General features: G+C 43.0%; 1 non-coding gene across 1 annotated transcript; it reads left to right on the forward strand.

Moving 5' to 3' along the window:
• Positions 1–1,726: 1,726 nt before the first annotated feature.
• LOC120252078 lies at positions 1,727–1,833 on the forward strand. Its single transcript, XR_005533629.1, has one exon. It is a non-coding gene; the product is annotated as a small nucleolar RNA R71 (small nucleolar RNA).
• The last annotated feature ends 5,285 nt before the right edge of the window (positions 1,834–7,118 follow it).

Genomic DNA, 7,118 nt, shown 5'->3' on the forward strand with positions numbered 1-7,118 from the left:
TCCCCGGGGTAGATGTTTCCTCTCCAGTCGAACCAAGCATCATTACTTCTTCATTGCTCTCCTCTTGGTCGAACAAACCTTCATATGGATCCGGGTAGAACATTTCCCCGCACATATTCATCAATAAGCTCATCGAGAGTGTCTAGAAAAATATAAAAGTGTCATCGAAATCAAGAGAATGCCGCATGGCTTCAAAGAAGACGGTATGTGAGCTTGTCATCTCCAACTCTCAATGTGAGCTCTCCACCGTCCATGTCAATCAATGCTTTGGAAGTCCGCAAGAATGGTCTCCCAAGTATCAAGGGTACATCCGCATCCTCATCGACATCTAGCACTACAAAGTCAATCGGAAAAATGTACTTGTCCACCTTAACAAGCACGTCTTCAATGATGCCTCTCGGATGTCGTACCGTTCGGTCCGCAAATTGTAAAGTCATACGAGTAGGCCTAGGTTCTCCTAAGCCTAGTTTTTGGAAGAAAGTATATGGCATGACATTGATACTTTGCCCCTCGAATCCGCCAATGCCATTTCCTCACTTAAGTTGCCGATGTTACATGGAATGATGAAGCTTCCCGGTCATTCTTCTTGTTCGGCATGTTCTTTTTGCAACACCGCCGAGCATGAAGCATCTAGCACCACTCGAAGCACTCTCCTCCAATTTCCTCTTGTTAGTCAATAGGTCTTTTAGGAACTTCGCGTACTTAGATATTTGAGCCAATGGCTCTACAAAAGGAATATTGATGTGGAGTTGCTTGAACAGACTAAGGAACTTCTTATACTCGTTCATCCCCTTGGTCATTCTTCAATCTAGAGGGGTAAAAGGATTCTTGGCTTGAATGGTTGGGGTGCCACCTCTTTCTCTTTGTTTATTCCCTTCTCAACCTCTACAACCTCGGGTGCGTGTTCTTTCGGCTTTTTCACCGGAAGCCTCCCTTCAACCCTCACAACCACTTCTCAAAGTGATCGCCTTCACATGTTCTCTAGGATTGGTTTTTCGTGTTGCTTGGTAAACTTCCATGTGGCCTTTCGGAGAGAGCTTCACAATTTTCCCAACTTGATAATCCAGGGTTGTGCAAGGGAGGCGGTGTGATTGCGAAGTGTAGCCTCGACTAATTCAAACCTTGTATTTGCCGATTGAACAAATCTAGCCAAGTGCTTCTCTAAATCCGTCATTCGAGTTTCCAAGCCTGAAATTCTGTTTTCCACTTGAGAGGCTTGTTGTTGTTGTTGGAAACCCGATGGCCCCATGGTCTTCTGTTATCCTTGATTACTCCATGAAAAATTGGGATGATTCTTCCAACCTGAATTGTAGGTGTTGCCGTATGGATTCCCTTGAGGTCTCATGCCATTACCTACAAAGTCAACGTTCTCAACTGAAGAAACATCACCAATGACGATTGGGCAATCGAAGGAGCATGTCCTCCACCATAACCGGTGCAATTGGTCATGGCCGCAACTCTATTCGAAGCTATAAGATCTAGCTTCTTACTCAAACTCTCCACTTGGGCAGCCAATGAAGTTACCGCATCAATTTCATCGAGACCGGCCACCTTTTTCTTCTCCCTAGCATTCCATTGGTAGTTATTTAACCCCATTTCCTTAATCAATTGATGAGCCTCATCGGGGATCTTGCTACCCAAGGTACTTCCTGCCGCCGCATCCAAGAGTTGCCTTGTACTAGGGTTTAAACCATTGTAGAAGGTTTGAACAATCATCCACTTAGGGAATCCGTGTTGCGGACACTTTCCCAGGAGTTCCTTGAACCTTTCCCATGTCTCAAATAGAGACTCCAATTCCAACTGCACAAAGGATGAGATCTCATTCCTAAGCTTTGCTGATTTTCCGGGAGGGAAATAACAGGCTAGAAAAGCTTCTACCATCTCCTCCCATGTAGTGATTGATGTTCTAGGTAATGAGTGTAGCCACTGCTTTGCTCTCCCCTCTAAGGAAAATGGGAAGGCTCTCAATTTGATGGCATCATCCATCACACCATTTATCTTCAGCATGTCGCACACCTCGAGGAAGATCTCTATGTGACTGTTTGGATACTCATTGGCCAAACCGTTGAATTGTGCGGATTGCTGAAGTGACAAGATCCCCTTGCGTATATCCCGCAAGTGCACGGGTTTGTCGAAGTAATAATCCCGGGTGAGCGGGGTCGAAACCACAAGGAGTAGGGAGTAAAGACACTTAATTCGATTCTTAGCTATGTGGAGTATCAACAATGATAAGTGTGGTAATGATTCAATTCTCAGAAATTAAAAGCAACAAGTAAGAGATCAAAAGTAAGGAGGAGGCAAGGCAATCGATAAAGATGGGGTACTCGGATGATGTTTCACCTAGGATAGTCACTTCAAGTGCAAGAACTCTCTATTATGCTTCCTAATCAATGCAATGGTGAGTCGTGGAAATCCTTACATACATAGTTCCAAATCTAAGGTCAACTATGCCTAACTCTATACATGTCCCGGAGGAGAAATCAAACAATCTCAACACCTCACACTCGTATAGAGTTGCAATGACCTCTAGAGATTCCAAGTGATAAATCTCTTCCTAGATTTAGACCTAACCCTTTGGTCCAGGCGGAAGGTCCCAAGCCACAATTAAGCCCTAGATACTAAGAACATCTCAACGCTTCACTCCGTGGCACGCGCAACTAGGCCCCAGCGGAGGTTCATCCCTTAGACCATTCACTCTATTATGACCGCAAAGAACTCGAGGAACGGAGGTAGAATCTATCACGTTGGAGGGGAAAGGGGACGCTCTTGAACCTCTCGACTCACCCTCTCAACCCTCTCCAACCTAGCTTTGTCTAACGCTCGTGGTGTGCCACTCACTCACAAGGTTACCAACAACAACTCTCAACCCTAGTGTCACTCTAGGGGAAATATTCATACAATCAAGCATTCAAGGTTGGAACTAACAATAAACATTTATTTATTGAAAGCATAATAAAGAAGTTCAATGAAGCGAATACATCCTAGGGTTCACAATCACCCAAGTACCCAATAGGGGTTTAGCTCTCCATGGAGCTAAGTATAATCAAAGAAATCGAGTGTAAAAGCAATGAATCCATAAAGAAACCCCATCGATGGTCGTGTCGATGGGCTTGTGGAAAGTCCTCTACTCATCGTCCAAGGATTACTTCGTCCGGTATAGGATATGCCTCGATCGAAGCTCCCCTACAAACCTTCTTCCTAATGGAATCACGATGTCGGAGCTGTACAACCTCTCCAAAACCTTGGCCAATACTCCTTGAAACCCTAGCCGACGCCCTCTCGCAAGTTGGGGAAAAGATGGAGAAAAAAATACCAAAATCGGGGTTGAATCGGCTTTAAATAGGGCTGGGATCGGGCAACTCCACGGGCGTGAACGATACACGCGCCCGTGCGGAATTTCCACACGGGCGTGGATAATTTCCACACACCCTTGTGGATTCTCTGTTTCTCTGGTTTCTCGGCCGACTGTGAACTTTAGCAAGATCTCGTCCTATGTCTTCGCGTTTGAACTTTAGCAAGATCTCGTCCAAAATAAGTGCATTATGATCCACATTGGCCTATTTCCTTCATACTCAGCTTCACAGCCATACCTGCGTAAAAGTAACATAAAAACACACATATTAATGTAAAAACCTGAGAAAAGTAATGCTCAACATAAGGAATGAACGCTTCGCATTCATATCACATAAGCACTTATCATGGAGCATATGGATGAATGCCGGCTTTAGCTTGAAGTTCTGAGCTGTAATTGGGGGACGCACAATACTCGATTGTGTCCCCAACACTGAAAGGTCCGCATAATCGGATAGTGTTCGTTGTTGCTCATTTTTGTTCCGCCATGTTTTCAGATCCTTCTACTTCCAAATCAGCTGGATTATGCTAGTTCTTGCACAGGTTCTTTCCCTTTTCTTCTAAGTGTACGTTCAAGCTCGTAGTCTCCTTCAATCAATATTGATGGATTCCCTCGGGTCATAACACGGAGCTGCACTAAAAAAGAAAGAAAAAGACAATCGAACGATGATAGAATAAGAAGATATGAATTAGAATGTGTGGTGAAGTAGCTAAGAAAACAAAGTGCAAAGTATCTCTAAACGCCTAGCTCCCGAACGGCGCCAAAAAACTTGACAAGATCCCTTGCGTATATCCCGTAAGTGCACGGGTTTGTCGAAGCAATAATCCCGGGTGAGCGGGTATCGAATCCACAGGGAGTAGGGAGTAAAGATACTTAATTCAATTCTTAGCTGTGTGGAATATCAACAATGATAAGTGTGACAATGATTCAATTCTCAACAATTAAAATTAACAAGTAAGAGAGCAAAAGTAAGGAGGAGGGAAGGCAATCGATAAAGATGGGGTACTCGGATGATGCTTCACCTAGGATAATCGCTTCAAGTGCAAGAACTCTCTATTATGCTTCCTAATCAATGCAATGGTGAGTCGTGGAAATCCTTACATACATAGTTCCAAATCTAAGGTCAACTATGCCTAACTCTATACATGTCCCGGAGGAGAAATCAAACAATCTCAACACCTCACACTCGTATAGAGTTGCAATGACCTCTAGGGATTCCAAGTGATAAATCTCTTCCTAGATTTAGACCTAACCCTTTGGTCCAGGCGGAAGGTCCCAAGCCACAATTAAGCCCTAGATACTAAGAACATCTCAACGCTTCACTCCATTGCACGCGCAACTAGGCCCCAGCGGAGGTTCATCCCTTAGACCATTCACTCTATTATGACCGCAAAGAACTCGAGGAACGGAGGTAGAATCTATCACGTTGGAGGGGAAAGGGGACGCTCTTGAACCTCTCGACTCACCCTCTCAACCCTCTCCAACCTAGCTTTGTCTAACGCTCGTGGTGTGCCACTCACTCACAAGGTTACCAACAACAACTCTCAACCCTAGTGTCACTCTAGGGGAAATATTCATACAATCAAGCATTCAAGGTTGGAACTCACAATAAACATTTATTTATTGAAAGCATAATAAAGAAGTTCAATGAAGCGAATACATCCTAGGGTTCACAATCACCCAAGTACCCAATAGGGGTTTAGCTCTCCATGGAGCTAAGTATAATCAAAGAAATCGAATGTAAAAGCAATGAATCCATAAAGAAACCCCTCGATGGTCGTGTCGATGGTCTTGTGGAGAGTCCTCTACTCGTCGCAAAGGATCCTTTGTCCGGTCTAGGACACACGATGAGGGTTAGACAATGCTAGATTGGAGAGGTTTGAGAGGGTGAGTTGAGAGGTAGCGGAGCGTCCCCTTTTCCCTCGGGTGTGATTTATCCTACTTCCATGTTACTAGAGTTCTTTGCGGTCACAATTGAATGAAGTGCTAAGCGAGGAAGTCCGTTAGGGCTTAGTTGCGTGATCAACAGAGTGAAGTGTTAAAGTAATCCTTAGTATCTAGGGCTTAAGTGTGACTAGGGGTCTTTCGCCTAGACCAAAAGGTTAGATCTATGTATAGGAATAGCATCTATCACTTGGAATGCCTAGAGCTTCTTGCAATTGTACAAACTTTTAGGTGTTGAGACTGAGTGATTTCTCCACCGAGGCATAGTGTAGGGATAGTTACGGTTGACCTTAGGTTTTGGACCGTGTATTTTAGGACCTCCACGGCTCATTAAGCATCAACTTGGAGACATAATAGTTGGTTTTACACTTGAAGCAATAGTCCTAGGGGGAGCAATGCATGAGTGCCCCACTTTCTATCGATTGCTTTTCTCTCATTTTATTGTGCCTCTCTTTCTTATTTCTTTTAGTTCTTTTCACATCAATTTTATTCACACTTTTATTGATTCATCCTCATCATAGTTAAATAGCAATCTTGTTGTTTCTGATCACTATTCCTTGTGGATATGATACCCCACTCACCTGGAAATTTATTACTTTGACAAACCCATGCACTTGTGGGTGACATGCATGGGCGTCGTCAAAAAACATCCTAGGGTTTACATGTCCAAGCACCCACTAGGGGTTTAGCTCTCCATGGAGCAAGATACAGTTAATTATGAAATCAAATGTAAAAGCATACAATCCATAAGTAAAACCCCCTTATGGTCTGTATTGATGTTGTTGTGGAGTTGCCTCGTTTTCTCCAAAGGATTCCTCGTCAAGCCTAGGGCACACCTCGCCTAATTGATATTGATGAAAGCTTCCCAGATAACTATCTTCTAAAGGAACATGGTGCCGAAGGCCGTAAAACCACTTCAAAGACCTTGCCAAACCCTCTCTAAGTCCTAGCCGCAAGCACCTCCAAAGATGGGAAAAGATGTGAAAAGGATCATTTAAAACTTCTAAAATCATGGATTTTATAGGGGCTTGAATTGGGCATCCACATGGGCGTGTGGAATTTCCACAGGACTGTATGAATCTCTAGAAGTTAATTTCCTACAAGCTGTGAACAGTAACTACTACAACACTTTTGCTAAAGTGATCTACTATAGTAAACGACTACAATACATTGCCAAAATACACCCAAATCCACACTTTTCATTAAGGGCACATGAATGGGCACACATTCATGCGGTAGATCATGTTGCGTCTTCAATTAAATCACACTAACAAAGATCTTACTAGTATTGCACAAGTCGGAGCACATGAGTGTGATCGTCATTATGCCCTCAATCAGTATGTTCGCTCGAGACTAGCGAGGTTGGCACATACTCACATGTCTTTGAGCATGACTTGTGTCTTCACGTTTGTTCCCTCCAGGATTTCATCAACAAATGCATCCATGATCTACTTTTGGCTTATTTCTTCCACAATTGTCTCCACAACCCTAAATGCACAAAAGAACACAAATGCACATGCATAAGCGATAAAATCTGAGAAAAGTAATGCTCAATGTAAGAAAAGAATACTTCGGATTATTTATTCACAAGCACTTATCAATTATCATGAGGGATTAACTTATTATTGTGTTTGGATTTGGATGAACACTAGGGTTTATTCTTGTGTAAGAACTTTAGAAGTTGTTAGTCATTTAATTTGATGGTTATTTGAAACTCAATCTTTCATGTTTTAATGTTTATAATTACATTTGTGGAGAAATCCATAATTCTTTTATGATTTGGGCATGTAGATGTGATTGATGAGTGCTTGTATATAATTAG

The sequence above is a fragment of the Dioscorea cayenensis genome, chromosome 20, assembly GCF_009730915.1.
Source record: "Dioscorea cayenensis subsp. rotundata cultivar TDr96_F1 chromosome 20, TDr96_F1_v2_PseudoChromosome.rev07_lg8_w22 25.fasta, whole genome shotgun sequence".
Taxonomy (NCBI): Eukaryota; Viridiplantae; Streptophyta; class Magnoliopsida; order Dioscoreales; family Dioscoreaceae; genus Dioscorea; species Dioscorea cayenensis.